The sequence below is a fragment of the Sapajus apella genome, unplaced genomic scaffold (assembly GCF_009761245.1).
Source record: "Sapajus apella isolate SASKATOON/1434 unplaced genomic scaffold, GSC_monkey_1.0 scaffold23, whole genome shotgun sequence".
Taxonomy (NCBI): domain Eukaryota; kingdom Metazoa; phylum Chordata; class Mammalia; order Primates; family Cebidae; genus Sapajus; species Sapajus apella.
Window position 1 is genome coordinate 28,751,687 of NW_022436963.1, and position 25,791 is coordinate 28,777,477.

At 36.5% G+C, this 25,791-nt stretch overlaps 1 protein-coding gene and 1 long non-coding RNA gene across 6 annotated transcripts in view; one reads left to right on the forward strand and one right to left on the reverse strand.

Annotated features, from left to right (window-relative positions):
* The window catches only part of CNTN4 (contactin 4), a 969,481-nt gene that overhangs the window by 411,084 nt on the left and 532,606 nt on the right, over positions 1-25,791 (forward strand). Inside the window, exon 1 of one of the 5 annotated variants that reach the window (XM_032289674.1) lies at positions 3,547-6,643. The exons of 3 other annotated variants lie outside the window; for them this stretch is intronic. The gene's annotated coding sequence lies outside the window, so the exon portion shown is untranslated. Of the gene's footprint in view, positions 1-3,546; positions 6,644-25,791 lie in introns of those variants that run through there. One more of the 5 variants, XM_032289673.1, reaches the window with a different exon arrangement.
* LOC116559210 overlaps positions 13,891-25,791 on the reverse strand; it is a 13,546-nt gene continuing 1,645 nt past the window's right edge. Inside the window, exons 2-3 of the long non-coding RNA XR_004272377.1 lie at positions 17,384-17,389; positions 13,891-14,671 (exon numbers count right to left, since the gene is read on the reverse strand). This is a non-coding gene — a long non-coding RNA (uncharacterized LOC116559210). The remainder of the gene's footprint in view (positions 14,672-17,383; positions 17,390-25,791) is intronic.

Consider the following 25,791-nt stretch of genomic DNA (forward strand, 5'->3'; position numbering starts at 1 on the left):
TTGTTAGTAGAGACAGGGTTTCACCATGTTGGCCATGATGGTCTCGATCTCTTGACCTCATGATCCGCCTGCTTTGGGCTTCCAAATTGCTGGGATTACAGGCATGAGCTACCACACCCGGCCAATGGTTTTAAAGTTTATACATTTGCTTTATTTTATATTAGCCTGTTGTAAATTCGCAAACTGTTTAAAAATTGCAAAGACCTAAACAAATATATCCTTTAGCATAAGGGTGGCAATGTACTTTAAAATTACATGTGATTATGTGACTGTGTCACCAAGATTACATTCATTTAATATTCTCAGAATTAAAGGTTGATTTCCCTATATTTGACATTTGCTTGCAATGTTACTACATCATATAGATAAAAGAAGGTAGAAGGGTATGAATTTGCGCAAAGGATTCCCTGAAAAGAGCTTTTAAAGTTCTCCTTAAAGAGAAACTTGAACTCTGCCTTACGCTCAGATTTATGTGTGTTCTAAAATTAAGCCTTTCCTCTGTATCTGGGAATCTTTTGGGGAAAAAACATTAACCCATTTTCTGAAAGCGTGTTGAAAGAAAGGCGGGCATCTTATTCCTCTTTTCACTCCATAAAATATATGTAAGGACAGGTTTTGCCCATTTTAAACAGCCACTCACATTTTTTTTTTCTAATGTAACACTATGGTAATCTTAACAAATATAGGACACTTTAGATTTAGCTTTGTTTCTGCCAGTTTTCCTCATTTGGACACCTTATTTCTCAATTTTGTTCCATCTGCACAGAATATAAGGGGAGACAGTTTCCCTTTAAGAAACAAAGGTTAGCTGTGACTCCCCTCATGTAAAAGCCTGAAGAAGGCTTTTTGTAGTTGATGGAAGGGATGCCAAAGAATAAAATGAAAAGCCCCTGCCATCTACCTAGCGCCTATACTCCCTGGAGCCGACAGAAAAGCTCAGTACCAGAGCCGAAGAGTCCGTGAAGCACCACATTAGTGAAAAAGCCGATTATAAATAATAATGACCTTAGTGGATGATGAGAAATGCAGTAAAGTTTTTCTGAGCCAGACAGAATGATGTAGGGGATACAATATAAATGCATAGAAGTGTATAAGGGAAGCAGATGCTGAGAGATTCAATTTCTTCCTCCAATAATTTAAATTGACGGTGAATTTAGTAGGTGCTCAATAAATATTTGTGAATGAGTAAGTAAACAAAAGCAGTCTAACAATGAATTTCCTAATGAAAGTTCATGAATTGAAGCATGTTTGCATTTCCCAACTATGCATTAAACCTGTGTCTGTTTCAGGAGTAAGATCAGAATCCTGTTAGAGGAACATGCAAAATGTTGCCTATCTATTTAGGGACAATCATGGAGATAGAAAGAAAACAGATATGTGGAAGCACATGGAGCTCACTCTGCCTATGAGTTGTGTGCATTTTGAAGTGGGAGAATGGAGAGGGAGGGCAAGAGAGGCTGGACTGAGATTAAATTTTTGGAGTGATATTTGGTTTTCTGAGGCATAATCTAGTAAGGAGAAGGGCTTGATGTTTTTATTTAGTGATCGTGCCTCTAGTCCTTTGTTCCGAGGCCCATGTTTGTTTTTGCACTGATAGAATTGGAATTATAGGACATTCTTGGCTTTTGAACTAGTTCATTGTGATGAACATGGTAATTTTTGTGAAAGCATACTGAAACGTCTAAAATAACCGCCAAGGCAAAACAGTTTAGTATAGCTACTGCGGCTATATCTAGAGCAACAACGTTTATATTTAGTCGGATTTTAATCTCAGCACTCAGTTCTTAGGTATTTCAATTATAGGAACCCCATCATGCTTCCCTTGGGTCAGGCTGTCTTAAACGTAGTACTGTTAACATATTGAGCCAGATAATTCTTTGCTGTGGGGGCTGTCCTGTGCTTCATAGGATGATAGCAGCCAGTAGCACCCCCTACCCCAAGTTGTAACAACCTAAAATCAGGGGATTTTTTAAAACTGTTTTTGTTGGAAGGAAAATCAGAGTCTTCTGAGAGGAAAAAAAAAAAAAGTTTTTTCTCTTCTTAGATGGTAAAGAAATTGGCTTGTGTTAGCCAGGTGTGATGGTTCATGCCTGTAATCTCCCAGCAGTCTGAGGCCGAGGTGGATGGATCACCTGAGGACAGGAGTTCGAGGGCAGCCTGGCCAACATGGTGAAACCGTCTCTACTAAAAAATACAAAAATTAGCTGGATGTGGTGGCACATACTGTAGTCCCAGCTACTTGGGAGGCTGGGGCTGGAGAATCGCTTGAACCCCGGAGGTGGAAGTTGCAGTGAGCCAAGATCATGCCACTGCACTCCAGCCTGGGCAACATAACAAGACTCTGTCTCAAACAAACAAACAAACAAAAAAACAAAAGGAAAAAAGAAAATTGGCTTGTGTTCTTTAGCCATTATAATAAGGGTAAGTCAGTTCTATCCCCAAAAGAAATGAGAAGTACCACTTATAAAACAATTTGTGTTTCCTCTCTCTCTATTTCTCTCTCTCCCTCTCTCTCTCCCCTTCTCCCTCTACACACACACACACACACACACACACACACATATTTTTTGCTAATAGTGACTACAAATTTCTGAGCAGTTAGTGGTAGATGAATACCAAGGCTTATTGTACCCTTTTATCTAGCTCATAGGTCAATTTGATGTCACATTGACATAATTATTTAAGTGAGCTATTTTCTCCACAGACTGCTTTAATTTCGTGACCCTGGTCTCTGTGGGTCACTGTTATTAGACTCTGATTACCTCCTGGAAAATGAGTATGGCCGCATACTTTCTTATGTGCATGCATACTTTTGGCTTATTTCTTGAATATTTTATTACTGGCTCCACTGCTTTTGGTTGGAAAAGAAGGTCCAATCATTGCTGCATAGATTATCATTCCAGTGGGTGCCCTGGGCAGCAGTTTCTGAACCATCCCCTTTGAAATTTTGTTCCCAGCTGGAGAAATGTCACAGTTGTCTCAGCTTTAGACTCTGACTTTTAGTGACAGATGTAAGGAATAGGAAAACACTTTCAAGAAGGAGCAATGAGCAGTTGTATGCACATCTGGTGACTTATGGCTGAAGACTACAAAGCATTTAAAAATACTGATGAAGCCTCAACATGTTGGGGAATTGTTCCCATAACTTTCATTCTGCCCTTAGATTTGCTATGGTTCAGAGCCACATTTAACTTGGTGAATCTTGTGTAAGGGCCAGAAAGAGACCTCAGGAGCCCTGTCCCTCAGGTTCTTAGTAGCCTTGACAAGAGTGTTGTTAAAATTGCAGACTCTTCACATTTCCAAAGAGATATCATTTCTTGCTATTTCTATATGAAGTCTAAAACAATCTCTGTATATATTTTGGCTTCTAAGATATATTCTGAAGTAAAATAGCAGGTTTACTCTCTTTGAGAAGATCATTTCTTTTGTTTGTAGTAACTAGTCATGTTGGTCTCTTTTTCCATTATCTTTGTTATATTTATTTGGACGTTAATGTTGGCCATGCCCTTAAATGAAAAAAAGTTAGGCATGTCCCAGATTTATGTTTTTAATATAAAAACTTTACATTTTAAATGGTATACCTCTGGGGAGAAATGTGTGAAGAATTGATGGAAGTTGGAAATTTTTAGTTAGTAATTAACACCTACCATTAAAAACAAGTGCCAATCACATAATGCCAAAATGAATCTATCACATACCATAATCAAAGATTAATCAAAGTAACTACCAGGCAAACAGGGATGGAATAGAACTTAAAACCAATTAAACTATTTATTTAGGCTGTACCAGTGAATAAACATTTTAGTATTTTAATTTGCTCCTCTTTTCATTTGCTTCAGCAATATGTTTGCTAATATGGCTGAGATGCACAATTGCTATTTAATTAACCTATTTTTGTCAGCACCTCACATGAGCTTCATGAAGTAGATGTGCAAAAGTCTCAATAATAATGAGCCTGATAAAAAAAACACAAACACAAAATTTGTGCCAGTCACTTTACAAGTTATGCCAAATGTAACAAATACCTGAAGAAAAATAGAAGCAGATTACCTTATAGAAATTAGATTGAAAATACTTTAAAAACATGTTGCACCAACACAAAATTACTCAAAAGTTTAGTAAAATTTCAAAAATATATAATTGCCTTGTTTCTCTGTACCCCACTTTGTGTATCATTACCAGTAACTATTGGTAATGAATCTATTGGAGGCCATGTGTCTGGTTTTGGGATAATTGAGTTGATAGTGAGCACAGAAGGGTTTGGTAGCGCACATCTTTTACCGAATCATGTATCCTTTGGGAGAGATACTTTTCTAGCTGTTGAGTGAGGCATCATGATCGTGTTGATCCTTTTTGCTTTTATTTCCTAAGACCAGTATCAAAACCCTAGCACAGTTTGGGTGGTCTTGACCTCAATGATACACATTTATTCACAAAACATAACTTAACTGAACATTTGAAGAGAAGCCTCGCCTTTCTCTACCTTTGGATAGTAGGAATGAAGAAAGTAAGATGGAGAAATCCACATTAAATATAAAGACTCTTTCCCCATACAATCCCAGAGCTCTTTCGATTGGCACCATGAAGACAAAACATTCTGATTGGATTTTTGGTTCTTCACTCAGGTGTTTTACTGTGAGGCAGACACAGTTTGTGTACAACTAGATAAGACCATTTCCTGGCCAAGTTGTCTTTTCTTTTTCCCACACATTTAAAATTTACTCACACTTACAGAGCAGATGTTTCAAGTTTTCTGAAACAGCTGCTTAGTAGCCAGTTGATCGTTGGCCCCCAAAGGTAACAAAGACCCCCTGTCCCCAAATTTGTGCCAGTCAACATGACTGTATTTCCTTCCCATTACCCCACTGCTTTTATGAAGTGTAAGCACCTTTCTAATGAAAGTCTATTTTCTAGATCTTAGGACAATAATAGAATGTCACATTGTAAGGGTGTTAAGAGGTCTTCTGCAAAGCCCTTGTGCAGATAAGAAAACCGAGATTCACAAAGGTTTAGACCACCTGTTTTTTATTTGTTTATGTGTTTGTTTGCAGCAAGATGAGGATTAGAACTCAGCTTTCTGACTCTCTCAATGTTCTCCCTTCTTTATCATACAGGCCCCTTAACTACTGGCTGTTTTGCCTGTGGTAGACTTTAAATGATCACATGGGTCCCTTAGTCGCAGCCTTTTCATGAGTGACACAGGAGCTGAGTCTCCCTTTTTCTAAAATGGAATGTTTTCCATCCTTAACCCAGACTTACTTAACCAGGGTCAAATTTACATAAATAAATGTCTTTGGGGGCCAGCAGGTAGTATATCTGGGCAAAAGCATGTGTGGCAACATTTTGATAAAGTGCAGAACATATGTTCTGTTTAAAAATGTTAACATTCAAATTCTCAAATCACTCTCTTACCAAACCAAGCATATCCACAGGCTACCAGTTTATAAACCCTGACTGCATCACGATGCAGAGTAAGGAAGAGTGTTCTTACAGTTATGCAAATAGGATCCACATCACCAGTTTCTTTTAGAATACTGGATGTCTGGAGTGTGCCATGCCAAACCCTCTTGCTTTGAATGCCCTGGACTTCTAGTACGCAGTGAAAAGGCACAACTTTGGGGACATAAAACACCCCTGTTCAGGCAGTCTCCCCAGAGACTGTGAAAAGAACTTATATGTGCAGGTCGCATAAAATCCGTAGGAGAGATGGTGCTACTGCCTGTAACCTTTCTGGGGGCTGCTGAGAATCCCTAACAGACAAACCAAATCATAGGGCAAATCCACCATATGTACCGAACAACCAGTGTAATTATATTCTGTAGTTGAGGAATTACATAAATTGCCCATTGGGAAAGAAGCCTTAATCTCCACCCCTCCCCCAAAATCTGCAAACAGCTGTGTGAGTCTCTGTATTTTTGAAAGCTTGAATACATCTGATCAGTGAATCAACTTGATTTCCTAATCAGGTTCGATGTGAGGAGAGCCAGTTAGAGATGTGTGTGTGATTCTCCCAGCGTGCGTCTTTGATTCGTGCACTAATTATGTCGATCCTTTGGGGAACACAGCCAGGAAGCTGGGTCCTCCTTGATTAATGCTGGCAGAGAGCCATGCAGCGCACAGCGGAGGGCAGTTCAGCATCTCTAGTCCCAGCTGAGAATATGGTCCCATTATCTCCCAGCTGCCTAAGCAATCCATAAGGGCCTGTTCTGCGTGGATGATCAGTGTAGTGGAAGCAGGGACTTGCTGAGAGCTGAAATCTCTGTTTGATTTGCTGTAACATGTAAAGCGAAACTGGGACATTTTACTTTACAGTCTGTAAGTACCAGGCTTTTCCCCCTCTTTCTCCCTACAGCTCCATGTGAATGTGACTTTGCAAGCCGCATTTGATTTTCTGTTCCATTGCTCTTTGTTGAATAAAGCTGGTGAGATAGAGTGTAATCTGTTTAGAGCCTGCTGTTTCTGTTTAATCTCTTATATAATTGATTCATATAAGGAAATAGGAGCCTTTCAGAATGCTTTTATAGAAGTTAGAAATTATTGGCTTTGTTTTTAATTTGGAAGTGTGGTTGCACTCTCTTTGGTGCCAGGATGATTAGAGCATATATTTATCTTCTTCTGTACCTCTGGCCATTGCAAGAAAAATGTAAGTAAAACTAATGCATATATAAAGAGATAATCGTATATGCATGTGTATATAAAAGAAATGTATATCTGTATTTCCAGAATTTAAATTTAATATAGTTTATTTTGCTGTTCTCTGCTGCCACTAAGAAATGCAGAAACAGAAAAGTTTCTCTTGTTTTTCAGTTGCATGCTGTTTAGAAACTTTGCCAAGGAGCTGGGCAGGATAACTATTAGGAATATTTGCAAATATAAACTGCATATCTCCTTTTTTAAGAGATAGTATATAAAAAGAGTCTGTGTTTAGCCCCTTATTGCTTTTGAATGCACCACTTTTTGAGAAGTGATGTGAATTTTAAAAAATCACTTTAAATCTTGCTCATTTATCTTTTTATATATCCCCCCAATGCCAGCTATCAAATTAATAGCTGTTATTCATGCAAGATAAATTCATTGTAAAAATGCTATTAGAATTTAATATTGTTAATAATGTTTGCATGATGGCTTCAGATGATCAATGCCTTAGTGAAATTAAAGATTGTTATCACCATGGAAAGGGATTTGTGGATTTTTCTCTTTCCCTAACCTAAATATAAATCATACTTTTCTTTTTAGATTGAAAGTAGAACAATTGAGCTGTTATAAAAATTGAATTTGACTAAAAGTGGCTTGAACAATGTGAACCAATGGCCAGGGCTAATGTAAACCAAAGTGAACTTAAAATCATTAATACCTGAAAAAGGGAATTGAAGTTCCCACACTGAGCTTGAGACCCTGAAGCCTGATGATCCCATAATTTCCAGAGTGGGAAATACAATTTCCCTGAATAGGCAGTAAGTCTCAAGGCAGAGAAAAACCATAGACTGTGAACTATAGAAGCGTCTCACTGGTGAGGACGGAGTATGTTCTCATTAGATTTGGTTGAGAGGAACCATGCAAGAGAGAGAAGACTCAAAATAGATGGTTGTGTACATGAGCACAGGCATTTTCAGAGCTTGAGATTTGGAGGGAAAATGATCACAAACCAGTGCAGAATGCTTAACATCTGGTGAGATGCAGCAAAAGAAGGACTCTGGTACCTCTGAGTAACAAAGAGTCCCAGGGCTGTCTTTGCCAAGTTATCGGTTCCCTGATAAAAAGTAAGTATGTGAAAAGGTCTGATAATGAAATCTGAAATAATGGCAAGTGGTTATGATGGCTCTGTTTTCCCTAAACAAAAGGCTGGCTTCATGCCTTCTTACAAAACTGAACTGACTTTTGTGAGTGTTGATTCCTGGTGAACCCTTAGCTATATTTTTAAATAATTGTTAGTGTTTTTCTGACTACTACAAGTATATGATCTTGCGTAAGATGTGATCTTGCTCTAAGAGGGTGGTAAGAACAGAAATTGGGTTAGTTAAGGCCCAGTGATTTATTTCTTAAATAAATGCTTAATTTGTTATCTACCTGATTGAGTAAATACTGGTTCTTTTGAGTTTTAATTTCTTTTTTTCCTGAACCCTTCTATTTGTAATTAGTAGAAACTATTGCCTTCTGTAGAGAAGTATCTTCCCAATGTAGTTAAATTTGATTTTTTATTTTCCATTTAAATATTTAGAAATTTCAACACATACCTTACGATGTTAAACGTTTTTGTAGTCAGTCACCACAAAGCTGAGAGAGGTATTTGCAAGATTTATAGTTTGCTCCTATCACTTTTGGGGTGTTTAGACAATTTTATAAAATTGGGACACTGTATCCCTAGGTATTTGTGCTTCATCTGCCGGAAAGTGAATTGAACGCTCCAGGGGTTAGTTTCGGATATGTGGTCTCTTGACAGATTGGGAAGCCCAATGGGTGTTACATATACCTGGTAAGAGGTACTTTTAAAGCTGTAACAATTTGATTGGTCTTCAAAATAAATTTAAAGTGCTATGAAAGAGAATAAAGAAAAAGTCCTGAATTTTGTATGTTAAGATAGTGTATCGCTGTATGTATTTGTATGCATACAATTCTACCCAACAACTTTGTGAACAATTTCTGTGCTAGCCAAGTACACTAACTCTTTAGTTCCTAGAAAGCCCTGGGGTTGAGCAAAGTGCAAAGAATTTCATAAATTGGGATACATCAGCAGAGAGTAAAGTCCCCTTGAATTCTGTTTTGGGTCTGTGGAAGACTGTTTTGTTTGACCCCAGAGCTGCTGGATTAAGCACAAAGAAGACTTTATAACATCCAGCAGCATTTGGAAGCAGGACCTCTGCACACAAATTGTACCCTAGCCGTCTTTAACATCTTAGACCAGCCAATGTGAAGCAAGGAATGCAGTTCTGTGAACTGTCTCCATGATGACAAGTTAAAGAGTAACTGTGAGCTGGGGCATGGTGACACAGTTCTATAGTCTCAGCTACCAGGGAGGCTGAGGTGGAAGGATAGGTTGAGCCTAGGAGTTTGAGGCCTGCTTGGGTAATATAGTGAAACTGTCATAATTAAAAAAAAAAAAAAAAAAGTAAATATGGCTGGATGAAAAATAATGAATTTAATAACTCTAATAATTTTGGATGATTTTAAATGTTAGCAAGCCTTAATTATCCATTGATAAAGTATATACTCCATTGGTTATCTCTAGTAACAGTGGAAGCTTGGAGTTAACCTCTAAGATGTTTTGCAATTCTAACAAGTTTCTTAACCCCTCTGTGCCTCAATATGCCCCAGTAAAATGAAATATGATTTCTATGATCCTTTCTAGGTTAAGAAAGTTATGAACTCATGACACCTCATTCTAACTGGTCACTCACTCTTAGCACATCCTTCAAATTGCCTAGAGACAGGGTGATATGTGATGTAGCTGTCATTTTAAACAATATTTCACTAGGATGTTTTCAGTTTTTCTTCTTTCATTTCTCTGTCTTTCTTCCTCCCTTTTTCTTCCCTCCCTTCCCTCCATCTTCCACTACCCACTTCCTCTTTCTCTTTCTACCCACGTCCTTCTCTGTCTGTCCTGTTCCCTGTTCCCCTCTCCCTCTGCCACGCTGTCTCCCTTTTACATCAGTGAATTGTCCTCAAGTCAAGTGTGACTTTAGAAACAAGGTTGGGATTGTCTGTTCATTTGCATAATGTGTTTGTTACTTTCTCTTAGGATAGTTCGTTGAAGTTTAAATGATATACTGCTCTGTTATGTATTAGAATTACTTAGTTTTAGGGATGTATGTGCATCAGGGACCCTGAAAGTTATGTTGCGTATGTATGTGTGTATAGATTGCCCGTGTTAAATTTTAAAGTAAAAGTATTATTTATCTTCTAAATTGAAGATGATTAAGGTAAGAGATTCATCTTAATGTATTAAGCTAACAATATTTAATTTAAAAATAAAACAAGTTAACGATAGCCCATTTCAAAGTAACAGGATATTAAAGAGCTTGGTTTTTAAAAAGAGAAAGTAAGTTCACCAAATGATCTGATTTTTCTATAACAACTTGTCTTCTCAAACAGTATGGAAAATAAAATGCATACATTATTTTATTAACAAATAGATACCCATCCACTTAAGTAACCAACTTTGTGAAACATAAGAAAAATATTTCATGGCTTTTTTTTTAGTGATACATTTCCTTTAATCTTAGGATTGTTTATCACTAGTTAAGTCCTTTTAGTTGAAAACAACAGATGATGAGGTTACTTACCCCAGCACTAAAGAGTGCTTCTTGATGTACTCAAACCAAATTGTGAATACACTTCATATGAGCATGTTGACTGCAAGTACTGAAAAAAGCTAAATTAATTTCAGAATGTATACTTGTAGGACAAGTATTATAGTCCTTTTTGTTTCTTCCACTATTAGATGAAATAGATGGAATGGTACAAAAATTTGCAGGCTAATATTTTACTGTACAGTTGACAATACATATACACTTATAAATATTTTTTAACATCAAGTGTATTCCAGGATGGATGATAAGTGGCCATTTGATGACAGTAATGGCTTGGAAGGGCTCATCTTATTTCATATCAGGGTAGTGTTATGACAGCTTTTAAATGTTAGTTGAAATATTCATTTTTCTCTCCATTTTTATTATTGGAAAGTTTCTGTGTGTCTTACTATTCTGGAGTTTGAATATTAATGTTATTCCTTATTGAACTTGCAGATTGTATTTGATGCATATATATATATATATATATATATATAAATTTTTTTGATGCAGAGTATAAAACTAATTTTCCAAATCTCATAAAATTGAGTAGATATCCTGGCTTTTTAGGCAGCAGGCCTGTTGTAAGTAGAATCCGTAATGTGAAATAATTTGTTTTATCGTCGTGCATCCGTCTATGACCAAAATGATTTTGTACTTATGATCTATTTCAATGCAAACTATATAATACTGACAGACATTGTTTGATAATTTGTGGCTCTCAAATCCTTGATTATGAAGTTACCAAGCAGCTTCAGGGACATTGCTTTTGCTTTCAATCTAGTACCTCTGTTGAATTGAGATGTTCAATTCAGTATAACTTAGTTAATAGCTCCAGTGGCTTATCAGACTGTTTTATTGTGTAGTTAAAAAATTAAAGTTGTAAACGGGACACAGCCATGACTCCAGGTCTTGTACATGGCTTCATGTCTTCACCTCTATTCCAAAGCAAAAATGTAGGTCCTTTTGCATTTTCATGTGAAATTTCTCTATGTTTTAAGGGACGAATGGGGTGATTTAAAATGAAGAGGAATGCATCAGAAGGAGCTGCAAAGGAATAAAGTGTTTCCTATGGTTAGATCTAAAATTCAGGGCTATACATTTTGAAGATACGACAGAATTTAGAGAAGCTGACTATGTCAGACATTTGGCAAAGGGGACTAAAGGAGACAGATTTAAAGCTTGCCTGAAGGAAACCCTGTATCAGTGGATAGAAAATTGATTGGGGGGCCAGCAAGCAAGCAACAAAAACAAAAAAAAAAAAAAAAAAAAAAAAAAAAAAAAAAGAACGAAAACAATGTAAATAAGGAAGTAGAGTGTGGTTAGAAGAGCTGTGGTTTCATTCTACAATGGAAAATTGTGGTAAGTGAGTGAAATATATCAAATGTAAGGGCATTGGGACTAATTCAAAAATATTTGGCGTAGGTATTGCTAAGTTACTGTGAAATGATTAAGAAAGTTGGATCAGTGAAGAGATAAAGAGAAAAAGGAGCACTAGTGGATTTGACTCTGCTGGCTGACACACCTTAAAAATGTAATTATCTTAAATGAAGTGGGTACTGTGTCACCAGAGTTAGTTTGTCTTATTTCAGTGAGGGTTTCTGGAGCAGTTAATGGGGATGTTCCATCTCATTCAGTACATATTGTTAAATAAGTGTTTATGGAAACTGTATGGCAGTTTTTACAGGCTGTTAGTAAACTACCTTGATCCTTCTCCCAATGTTTGCATTTCTGATCTACCACTCCTCTACTCCATGTATCTGTATTACCCCAAATAGTCCTAGGAGATGGTGTGAGAAGACTGAATTTCAGAAGATTGACTTAATTAAATCACTTGAACCTTTCAGAAAGTAAATAAGTTCTTACTGTAGGATATAATACCATGCAATACTGAATGACTTCTTGAAATCATTTCACTTCACTTTTCCTTTACTAAGCATTGTGTCCAGAGTAGCATGTATAGGTCTCCCAAGCATTTGGATAAATAACCTTGTCTGCAAGACATGGACTCAGTGAGTCATACTACTAATTAAACACAGTCATTTGCAAGAAAATTGCCTCCTCACTGGTTAGAATTCATTGCATATGTGTGTTCCTTTCAGATGGGTAAGGCTGCTCAGGCACAGGCATAATCCTTGACTCCAGGGGTGAAAACAACCACCATCTCTCAGAAGAGAACAAATCATGTGTTCAAACATGGTCTCTGGCATCTTTATGATGTGTGTGTTAAGTGTGAATCTGGTAATTTAAAGTGTGTGACTTCTACTCCCATCCAGCTGTCTGGCTTTGTGCTTAGAGAGAAAAATAGCAACAGATTTAGAATGACACAGTCCCTCCCTAGAGTCCCCCCTCCCCTACCTCTCCCTGCAGGAATCCACAAGGGTATTCAGTTGATTGCTGTTGTTAACCTCTCTTGTAGTATTATATTTCTTGTTGAAAGTACCTTTTGTGGCATGTGAGTACATTTAAGAGATATGAAAGCTTTAAAAATGATTTTTCTTTTAAACTTTCTTACCTAAATTATTAGAAGGAAAAGAGATTTTTAAGTTAACGTGTGTGTGTGTGTGTGTGTGTGTGTGTGTGTGTGTGTGTACGCATCTAAGCTAAGATCTTTGCAAACCTTTAATGTTCATCAAGGGCTGTGACTAAATAATACATTTGTTATAATAGGATTATTTGTCCAAATCATTTTTATAACACATGAATAATACTCAGACTGTTCATGTAAAGTGATTGACTGAACTACTTCACTTGAGAAGCATTCTTGATGTTGTACGTGACAGTCTTCAGTCTCAAAATAATCTGGAATATAAAATTAGGAATATGTCTGAAAGTCTGGTTAAGGCTCTGAAAATTCCTTTAAAGTATCTATTGGGGTAAACTTTGAGCATCATATAGTTTTCTCAAATTATGAAATAAATACCTTTGGCAGAATGTTTGATAACCTCAGAGTACTCAGATAAACATTTATTTTTTTGAGACAGAGTCTTGCTCTGTTGTCCAGTTTGGAATACAGTGGCACAGTCTTAGCTCACTGCAACCCTTGCCTCGCGGGTTCAAGTGATTCTCCTTCCTCAGCCTCCTGAGTACCTGGGATTACAGCCACACACCACCATGCCCAGCTACTTTTGTATTTTTAGGAAAGATGGGGTTTCACCATGTTGGCCGGGATGGTCTTGATCTCCTGACCTCATGATCCACCCACCTTGACCTCCCAAAGTGCTGGGATTACAGGCATGAGCCACCACACCCAGCTTAGACATTTTTAATATATATGTTAAAGATAAAAAATATGTAACTAGTAAATAAACCACATAGTTTTACAGATACAATTGTTTAGCCCATGACTAAATGGATAAACTTAAAAAAGTTTTGATAAGCAATTTTGGAAGTGATTCTTGAATGTAACAGAACTTGTGAGGATGATGATATGGAAGTATAGGGAAGGTAAAACTTTGCCTGTGGGCCTGAGACTAAAATCTGCATAAAACAGACTAACGAGAAAAGCATGCCGATTTTTCACATTTACATGGGAGCCCCCACAGGAAAATGAAGACCCAAAGATGTGGCAAAAGCTATGTGCTTCTGTATTAGGTTAAACAAAGAGAGGCAACTGTGAGAAAATAACTAAAGTACACGGGGCAACTAAAGAAAAATCAGAATTATTTTAACAGGATCTGTTTGTATGGAATTCCCTTGGTTTTGGCTCTGTCTCTGGTAATAAGAATGTTTCTTTTATCCTGGTTTAGGGAAGACATCTTTCACTTGGAAGTTTTATCTCCTGCTTTGATAATGAAAAGGGAAGATCAGCACGCCCTCCCTGTTTCAAGTGTCTTTACCTCAAAATAATTCTTTTGCCAAAGTGGCATATTCTGATAAAGCCTCTTCTGCCATTCCTCACAAGTGATCTTGCCCTAAGTTGTTTCCTGTGTGTTTAAGTGAAGCGAGAGTGGCCACCAGAAACAGACCTCTCCAATACCAAACTGGGAAGGAAGGGATGATTTATTCTGCTGGGAACAAGGTGGCATAGTTGCCTAAAAGCCAAGCTCCCCTAACAAAGGAAATCTCTGCCTTTATATAGGCTTACAACTAGATATTACATGTGAAAGGGTCTTAGGTTTACAGTTTTAGAAAGTACATGTGAGGGGGTCATGATCCATGAATTAAGCATGGGAGTTTGGGCAAGATCGAATGGGAACAATAGAGGGCATTTCTCCATATCTCCCCACCCTTAAGATCCCCTGAGATATTAAGGGTTGTGGGTAGGGGTGTAATCTTTAACCTCCAGGTCACTGACCTCATGCCTGCTATGTCTCAACTTTTACTTCCTCCTTCTTTGAGACGAGATAGAAAAGAGGGGTTTCTTTCCTCATAGGGATGATACCCTAGCCAATGAGGAAAATGGCGACATTCAATTATGGAATTTTAGGCCTGGAAGTGATCTACAGATTGTCTTGTCTATTCCTCTACAAGTAGGTCCAGAGGCTTACCCAAGACAGAGTGGCCTTCTTGTAGTTTGACTAGGGATGGAATCTAGAATTTCCAGAGCCGCAGATGGGGTCCCCTTCCCTGGCAAGAAAGGCATTCTTACATTTCTTTTCAGTTTCTGTACCATGTAGCTAGAACTCTTTTGGGAGCCAGAGAACCTAGAACAAAAGACATGCAGAAACCAGGCTGAAAACACGAAGAATGAGGGGGGACCATTTGTTAGACAATAGGGAGTCCACAGGGTCTGTTCAGAACACTGCATAAGTGTTCTTCCTAAATGTTGTTGCTATGTAGGATTGTGGGTCCAGTGTTGCTATACCTCACAAATTTTGAATATTGCTGTTTATTTTAAAATGTGTGAAAGCTAAACACATCTATCGAATTTATAACATCCAGTTTTCAACTCCTATGGTGAGTTATTTGAGAGATCTCTTATTGGTTGGGGAGAAAACATGAGGATTCACAACATGAAGTGACATATACTCTACCTAAGAGAGGGAACGTGTGTTCTTTTAGAGAGGAACCTAAGAGGAGAATGAGGTAAAGCGTATAAGGATTCCAACAAGGCTTTTTTTTTAGATCCTAATATGTTTCATTCATTTTCAGTTTATAGAGATTGGATTTAAGAAATCTATTACCAGTATTAGTCTGAAGTTAATAACACAGAATTCAATAAATATATTTTGTTATGCCTTAGTAATTCAGGTCAATAGACTATATAGTTACTGATTTCACTACCGTATTTAATATTTTTATTTCAATTGGGACCCAAAAGTTGCCACTTGTGATTTATAATACCACGGAAAAAGATAGTTGGTAGTTGGTGATTACTTCTTTTTTATTTGTTTGTTTTAATGGAGTCTCACTCTGTAGCCCAGGCTGGAGTGCAGTGACAAGATCTTAGTTCACTGCAACTCTGCCACCTGGGCTCAAGCTATTCTCATGCCTCAATCTCCTGAGTAGCTGGGATTATAAGCACCTGACACCACACCCTGCTAATTTTTTGTATTTTTAGTAGAGATGGGGTTTCACAATGTTGGCCAAGCTGGTCTCAAACTCCTGACCTTAGGTGATCTACCTACCTTGGCTTCCCAAAATGCTAGGATTACAGACATGAGTCACCATACCTGGGCCTTTTTTCCTTTAAAAAAAAAAAAAAAAAATCTTTTGATACTCACTGATTAAGGGCAAGTAGAGGAAATCAGCAGATGAAAAGGACTGAAAAATGGTCTAATTTACACTTTTTTAAAACCACAAGTCACAGCCTAAATTCTATTTGATTTTCCACTAGACATTTTAGACATTCTAGCTGATAAAGGAACAGGGAACACAGTGCTGGGCTGTTTAAGCACAGTCATTTATCCTGCTACTAGTGCAGCTGACAGAATCACCAGGTGGGCCCATCTTCAGGACCACTGGCCTATATTTATTAATGCATTTAAATTATTATTAAATTCCTACCATTTACCTCATACTGCTTGTTCTAGAATTCAGGGATAGAAAATGAACAATATGAACAAAAAAACGTTCTACCCTTATGAAAGTATGTGCATTCTAGTAGGGTATATATGTCTGTGGCAAAAAGGAAAGCAAATGTTCTCCAGGCAGCCCTTGGGATCTGCGGTGCCCTGTCCCTATTTTCACGACTTCTAGCTCTGTTGGCTGTTTTTCCCAGCTGAACGTACTCCTGTGGTATTTCAGTTGCTCTCATATAGGTCATACGAAGTGGATGAACAAAAGTTTTTCAGATATTTTTGTGAACTCAAAATTATGTGGGCCTAGAATAGCTGAGTAATTGAGGCAAACTCTTATTTGTTTGATAATAGGAGTTTGTAATCAGGCCATCCAGTTACTGAAGTAGGCCTCTGCTTCATTTTGTTTCTATGAAGGAGGGTAGACCTCTACCCACCCAATAAGTCACTCATTTCTCAAGTGTTCTTGTTTCTTCCTGCCTTAAATGGTGGAGTTGACCAAATACACTATTTTAAAACTTATTTATAACTTCTGGATAAGGGTACAACCATCCCTCCCTAGGACATGGTCTTAAGTAGAGTTGAATGAATACGTGAAGATGTATTTTGAGCTTTTTGAAACAAGATGTCTTGTAACCACAAAGTGTTATTACTATTAAAGATAATAATTTAGAAGTAAATATTATAGTAACTAAGTGCAAAGGAGCTGTTAGTGCACTATTTTCATTTCAACATGTAAAAAGAAAATTGGCACTAAAATATATAGTGTCTATCTGTTTTGTAATTTCTTTCTCCCAAGTCTATTGACTTTTCTCTCCCTTTGGACATTTCTTTGGAAATTCAGGAGTTTACCTAAGTTTTGAAGTAGCCAGCTAAAGGAATTTACAGAGTAGGTGACAGCTTTGTCTTTTTTTTCTGCTATGAGAGGGCTGAACACTGTGGAGTGATTTGTGGAGGCATCTGACATCATTCAGAGGCACACAAGTAGTCATGCTTATCACTAAAGAGAGTTGGCTCTAAGCTTTGGTAAAGTGGTCCTGATCCCATGTGATCCTAAAAAAAGATGAGAGGAATGATCATTACTGTTTGGAGCCTACAGACTCAATAACCTTCTAACTCTGCTTTTTAATTAAACACACAGCACTCAGGAGTTTATGTATCCATTATCAGGCAGGCAAATCCTCTACTGACATCATTTGATTTTATGTCATGTGGCCTGCCTAAGCAGTTTATGTGTGTGTGTGTGTGTGTGTGTCTGTGTGTGTAATTAATATGAAAGATATTATATTACTACCAGCACAATATACTTTACTTCCATATTCTAGAAACATGCCTTTTTATGCAAAGTTGCAATGTGCTTCAAATTGATGTAGTATTTTAAAGTTAAAGCTCTATCCTCAGTATTAACAAGGTGGTTGCCTTTTCCACTGAGAATCTAACAAGTGATGTAGTCTTAAATATCAATTGATTTACGGTATCTCTTAGCCTGACATCAATAGTAAGGCTTTAGCATAGCTCTCACATGAGAAATCTGATATTTTGAACTTTGGATTACAATTAATTTTGCAATACAGTGTTGTTATCTTGTTTTACATATTTTTTCTTGGGTTAATTTGACTTATTGGCTATTAATAGTAAGAAATTTATTATTTCAGTGGCCTAAGACCCAAACATTAGGTAGTGATGCTAGTAGAAAAATGGTTTGGACAGTGCTTCTTAAACATTAGTGTGTGGAAATGCAGATTCTGATTCAGCTGGACTGGGTGGGACTTGAGATTCTGAATTTTCAATTAGCTCCCATATGATGTCAGCCTTGGTGGTCTGCAGACAGCACTTGATTAATAAGGATAAAGGCCATTTAGAATTTCTTACTCAGCCCACATGGGATTTCTTAAATGAGGAATTCTTTCTTGGGTATCTTTTCTTTCATCTTTGTCTCACTGTGTTGTTATTTGAAATCAGAAAAGAAAATGTACTAGATTGATAGCTCTATCCACCTGTCAAGTGAAAAGTTTGCATCTCGTTTTGTATTACACTATTTTATGCCCTAAATCTTTGCTTTCTGTCCTAAATTGATCTGGTACATCTTTGCCTGGAATCTGAGTCTTGCAGATAGTTATTTAAAGATATGTGAAGTAAAATATTTTGAATACTATGGCTAGAACAGATGCTTTCTCCAGAATCTAGGAATTGAGGTATGTACTGGAAACAAAACAGACCTACTCTGTATGGAATGTTCTGGAGTATTATGAAAGATACTATTGTTTGTTTCTTTATTTTTTACCCTATGGCTTATGAAAGTGAAATGCGGGCTCTTCTAATATATGCATTATCTAGTTTCCTGTAAACTGTTGATTTACCCTTAGTAACATTGCATATTATGTTGCTGCTAATGGTGACAACTCTCAGGAAAGCAAGAGAACTTTTTTTAAAAAATAAAAATAAAAAAAACAACTTTTCTCTATTTGTGACATGATGACAGCTGTCATGGGAATGGGGAAAGATAGAGCAATTTTTCAGAGTCCATCAAATGAAGGTACATTCAACGCTGTACCTTAATGAAAGTTGCTTCATTGTGACATGTGTCAGAGTCTTTGGTGATGCAAGTGTGGAAGGATCTTTTCTGAAAGATTTATGCCTCAAGTCTGGATTTTTAACTGAAGGGACACGACCTTGGTTTTGAACTTGCAAAAGGTTACCCTCTGTAGTAAAGTCCAGAGTCAGTATGAAGAGGTTTTCAGATTAGGAAGGCAACAGAGAGTAAACAACACTGCAGATTCTCTCTGAAATGTGCAAATATCATGACCAGGAGAGGTCTCCTTAGCTTTATTTTACCCAGAATTCTCACATAACAGGTAGTCATCTGGGTGCTTAGAAATCAAAATGAATGACTCGCTTTCTCAATTTTCATCAAAATAACCCTTGTTTTATAAATCACACAGAAAAGATATTGTCCCTTATTTGAAATTTCTATTGCAAACCCACTGTGAATGTGTGTATTGTTGAAAAGATTGGAAAAACTTAAGGGAAATTCTCAACCAAATCTTTTTCTAAACAGCTTTTTTGAGTGGAATAATTAGGATATAATACTTACACCATTGTACAGTTCAATGTTTTTAGTATATTCACAGAGTTGTGTAACCATCAGCACTGTTAATTTTAGAACGTATTTGTCATCCCAAAATGAAACCTGCACCTGTTCACAGTCACTTCCCATTTCTCCTCAACCCCTCCCTAGAGCAACATTAATCTACTTTCTTTCTGTATGCATCATCTGGATGTTTCATATAAATGGAATCATACAATATGTGGTCTTGTGCGACTGGCGTATCTCACTTGGCATCCTGTTTTCAAAGTTTAGCCATATTGTCATGTGCATCAGTACTTCATTCCTTTTTATGGCCAAATAATATTTTATTATGTTAGATATATTACATTTTATTTATCCATTCTTTAGTTGATGGACATTTAGGTTGTTTAAACATTTTGGCAATTGTGAATAATGACCCTGTGAATAATCTGGAACCATTTTTGTGTGGACTTATACATAGGAGTGCAATGGCTGGGTCAGAATCAAAGATTTTAACTAACATGTTTAAATTTTAGCAACAGTAAAATATAGTGGATGCATTTAAAGAGAATATGGAAATGGCTATTTAAAAAAGGCTTCTCAATGAATAGTTTTACTCATTTAAACAAAGGAACTATCCCTCCTAATTTTTAGTCTCTAGAAAATAGATGTTCCCAATACTTTTTGTTACCTCCTCTATCTTCAATAGTGACACACTGTCCATGAATTAAGGATATTAATACTAGGCAGGAAGTTAAATTTTGTTCTGCAAAAAGTGAAACAAAGAATGTGTCATTTTTGCTTATTAAGAACATGATACATGCAATCTGAATAAGGGGAATGTTCAAATTGTTTAGTTAACAAAACAGAAAAAAAAAACAAAGTTTAACTGAATACCAGCTTAGCCTTTTGGAGACTTAACATATTTGAATGGCAGGATAGAAAACTGTAGGGAAACTGTCAACCAGCCTCTGAAACCCGAAGTTTGAAGATGCAGTAAGGTATAGAGCTTGTATTTTCTCATTTCTGAAAGTGCCAATTAAGATAATAAAATTTAGAGCATATCCAAGTTGGAATTAGATGTTCACTGTGTGTCATTGAATATGACGACCTGGATGAGCACACCTATTAGAGGGGAGGCTCACTTAATACACTGGGGACAGCAATGATGCTCATGCAGTACACATGGTGAAAGGCTGTTTGGATTGCATTTCATTACCACTCCTGTGTGATGTTTTGCAAGTATTCTACAGGGACTGCCTTTTCTTTTTGCAGTTGAAAATGGGCTAGAGAAAGGATATAAACATGTCTGAGAAAAAGTAATGATATTGATATATTTCTGCAAAAATTGTCCTCCTTGACTGGAATCATAAAAAGTAGCGTGAAAAACCAACTGACTGAATATTGTTTATATTGTCATTAAATTTTAGTCAGTTGACAATATTTTAAAATCCATATATATATGTGAAAGGCATAGATGTAAGCTGTCTTTAATGTGCTCCAAAATCAAACAAGCAAATATTTTACATAAAATGTAAGTTATTGGCGTAGCTTTGTATGCATTGTATGTTACTTCAATGTTGAACACAAGGAGTAAAAATACGGTAGCTTACATTTTACTAGAATCTTGTTACTACAGTTTTTTTCATTTGAATTTTACAGATGCCAAGGTTTTCCATTTAGTAAGTATTATTACTAGCAAATATGTTATCTAGAACACAATCAGTATCAAATGCTGTCTTTCCAACAATATTGAAAATGTATATGTTAGAGGTGAATATTGCAGATAAACTGAGTACTGAAGGAAATGGTTCATTAAAAATTATTCAGTTCTCTTTTTAGTGTGATGAAATATTTTATACATGTGTGAGTGCCCACATACACACGCGCGCGCACACACACACACACACACACACACACACACACACCCCTTACAGTATATCAGTTAAGACTGAATCAGGGCCAACACAAGACAAAACTAAATCACAAAATGTTGTGTGACTGTGCAGTATATACTGTACATTTAGTGAATTTCTATTTATAATTCTGTCCAGCCTTTTAACACATTTTACCCATCCCTGGCACTATGGTTCTCCCCATGACTCAGCTCACAGGCCCTTCACACTCCCCACAATCGCTTTTCTCTCCACCTTCTCATTTTGCTGTCTAGATTTATTCTAAGTGAAAACTGAGAATACTCTGTTTCAGAACTTGTTAGAGTTATTAGAATTAAGAGAAGTAAAAGAAGCTAGTATTTCTGCAGTGTATTAGGTAGTTTCACCTACATTTTATGGCAAATTTAAAGGAAAAATTCTTGCCTATGACTACAGTTCTCCCACTTGGAAATCAAATGCAAAAATCATAGCCATTCCTAGTATTTATAATTATCAAAAGTCAAAGTTTTCAAAGTAGAAGTTTATGAATGAAGGCCATATAGCTTTATAAAACCAAAAAAAAAAAAATTCAACATTTACTTCTTTGTACATAGTAACTAGGGTAAAAGAATCCAAGAATAAATATATTCCAGTCTCAAAAAAACTTAATTTACAAAAATACATATGGGATTTAGAGTAGCTTTTATATGTAAAACATTAATGTACCTTTTTGAAAAGGTAAATAGAGCAGACTTCACATTTTTTTCTCTTGCATCATGAAATATACCATCAATATGTTTGTTGATAGAAAAATTTCATATATTTCCTGAAGATTTTTATTTAGTATTTGCATAAATAGGCGTATATCCCTGCGTGGGAGGCAGAGTGGGAAAAGATATTATACTTTACTGAAAAAAATTGTGGGAATCATAGTCTTACAAGTTTACTGGAGCTGCTAACAGAGCAGCATATGTGCAATGAGTACCATCCTTGATCATTGCTTTGCTTCATCACTGCCCAAATCTCTAGATCTGAAGCTTGTTTTCATTGTTGACTTTCTATATGAACTCAGACATGTGTCATTAACCTCTCTGGACTTTGGCTACTTTCTCAGAAAACAAAGAAGACACATTGGTTCTTCTTAATCCCTGCTCCAGACCGGGCATTCTTTAAGAATGAGTTTGCGTCCAGCTGCAGTGTGGGTACCCTCGGGCTTGGTGCTTTTTCTGAGACACTGTGTTGAGCAGGGATCTTAGCCATGCACTGTCGATGTGAACTCTGGATTCCTTGTGGTCATTACATGTCCTCTGGCACTGTTTTCCAGCTGAGGGCTCGCACTCACAGCCTTGGCCCTGTTTCATCTTTGTATGTGAGTGTCCTCTGAAGTTTTAATTTGCTTACACTGTCTTCCTTTTCACTCCCTGTTCTGTCACCTTTGAAGTTTTGTTAAAAGCTGCCATTTTACTCTTGAGGACTGGCACTAAATGAGGGAAAATGTATGCTGCTGCTGCTGCTGCTGCTGCTGTTGTTGTTATTGTGGTTGTGTGGGTTTAGGTGGCTGTGGAGAAATGTCTTTCAAGATTTAGCCTCTGAAATGAGAACCGTGTTGAGGAGATGGGATCTTCATACCACCTGGTGTACCTTTACATGCAAAGTAAAAGTTCAAAGCCTTTTGCCTCATCTGTAGAGCACCTTTCTACATAATAGCAAGAATTGAGTCTGGGTGTGGCTTATGTCCCATCCCCTCTTTTCCTGAGGATTACTTTAAATAAGAATACCTGTTTATTATTTAAAGACCATTTTGTCCTGTGTGTATCTTCTGAGATCTAGTTGCCCCAAAGATGCCTTTCAATGTTGCACTTCAACAAAAATAGAACAAGTTTATTGGTAGTCCTTATGACACATCCCCCACAGTTGGATACTTTATCCTCCCCCTTTTAAATCTGCCCTCAATTCTTTCTAAAGCTGTCTCTAATGCAGGAGTTCTGTTTTCCCTTTGTTTTCAGATATATGTCCCTTCCTGATATCTCCTTTCATTTCTAGGTTTCAGTTTTCAATTCCCTTTTATTTGATCATAGGCTTTTTCTGTATTCTTTCTAAAACAATCAGTGTACCTTTAAGTTTTCACTTTCACCCTCAACTATGGGGTGAGGTAAGTCGGTGTTCAGGTTTTTATTGATGTCAAGGCCTCTCCTTGTCTCTGAATTGGTTGCTTCTTGTTCACAGTACTAAGTAATTATTAATATATCAAATCTAAGTTCATAGGTTGATTGGACTGCCTCCTTTCACCATAGAGACTTCTAAGTTCTAATCTACTCCTGGATGTTATAGTCTTGATTCTTTGTTATACTGAAGAAAGGAAACCTATAAGATATTATTATTTTACATTTGAAATTGTTACTTCTATTTTATTGGAATTGGATTTTGATTGTGTATCATCTAATATGTGGAAAAAACAGGTATATCAACCATGTTAAGCTACAGTGATGACCACTGAATGCATTGGCCATAAAATGAATACAGTATACACCAGAGATCAAATCATACCAAACAATTAGATGATAAAATAGTGCTGATATTAGGAAAACCATGCTATGACATTAAAATATTTCAGTCCAAGATGAAGCCAAAACTGATTTGTCTCAGATTGTACTACCTTACCAACCCACTTTATTACACATAATTTTTTAAAAGCACTTTTAGTAGGTAGAATATGGTGGATTACTGAGATCATAGGTGGTAGCTAAAGCTCTGTAAGTGTATTATTGAGATAAATCTTTTCACTTCTCTGGGAGAATGTGAACCAAGGTTTCTTTCAATAGCAACCTTTAAAAAAGTACTCCATCATTAGCCTACAGTGTAATAATTTGTTTGCACATTTGGTATAATCTCTTTCTTGATTTTTTTTCAGAGACATAATTACACATATTTATGAAGTACATAGTATTGTTTCAATGCATACAGTGTATAGTGATCAAGCTAGGGTAATGAACATATCCTGTCACCTTGAACATTCATCATTTCTTTGTGATGGGAACATTCAAAATCCTCTCTTGTAGCTTTCTGAAAATATATAATAAATTATTGTTTGCTATGGTAGTCTTACAGAGCTATAGAACAGTGCAACTGATTTCTCCTCTGTACCTAGAATTTTGTATCCTTTAACCAGTTTCTCCCTATCTTTCCTCTCCCCACTCATCCCAGCCTCTAAAAACCACTACTCTATTCTCTAATTCTAGGAGATCAAATTTTTATCTTCTACGTATGAGTGAGAATATACAATATTTATCTTTCTGTGCCTGGCTTATTTGACTTACCATAAAGTCTTCCTGAGTCATCCATGTTGCCCCACGTGAGAGGTTATTTTTTATGGCTGAATAGTATTCCATTGTGTGTATATACATATTTTCTTTATTCATTCATCTGTTGATAGATACTTATGTTGATTCCATGCCTTGGCTATTGTGAATAGTGCTGCAATAAATATGGTAGCACAGACATCTCTTTGTAGTACTGATTTACTTTCCTTCAGATATATACCGAGTCATTGCATTGCTGGCTCATATTTATTGACTTTGATATTTGTATGGAGTAGAAAATGTATAATATATATTATAATTTGTAATACATATATTAAGTGCTATATACAAACAACAGAGCCAATAAAATGACATAGTCTATCTGTCAAGAAATCAACTTTAGAGGAGACATTGTTGGTTTTAAGGGCTATGCCTTCTTCGACAGGTAAGTTGATCATTGTATAAGCTGAATTATGCATATCCTGTTTAGCTGCCTTGATTGTATTTACTCTTGTTTGAGTAACTTAGTAATGGTGACCACCATATGATGATGAGGAGGGGAAGGACAAGGAATAAGAGGAGGATTATGATGTTGACCAAGATGATGACATCACTGGCAATAGATAATACCAGAATGTCTTGAAATCCTAGTCCTTTAACAGCTGCTGGTTTGATTCCAGTTAAGCTTCTATTTTCTTGGACCTAGTGCAGTAGATGAGTTCCTTGCATTTGATATATTTTCATCAGTGAAAAGAAAAAAGTGAAAATGCTGTGCTTTTTAGATTTCCCTCATGTGATGCTTGGGCTATATCATCACACTCCTTCCCTGGCAGTAGAATCATCACCTTCTGCTGTTACTAGTATAGATTTTCGGAAATCTTGTATTAAATCCACTGATTTAAGAGCATTAGGAGCTTCTCTTTCTAGATTGCCTCTCCAATATTTTCATCATGATATGCGTTACTTAGAATTTATTCAAAATAAATAAATAAAACTCTGCTCTGTCACTGTTTGCCAAATATAATACATTGTCAATGTACCTCTTTATTTCACTAACATACTCTGTTTTCTTCTTAAAACCACATTGATTGGGACTTGGCTTCAAATATGCTCATAATTTAGCTGTTGTATATTAGCATTATCTTTTAGGTGCTATTTGCATTTTTCTTTTATTATTCAGAGAACATTTATTTAGGATTTTTTTTTAACCTTGAGAAAATGTTCTTTTTTTTTCCTCTCTTTTTTTTCTTTTTTTTTTTATTGCATTTTAGGTTTTGGGGTACATGTGAAGAACATGCAAGA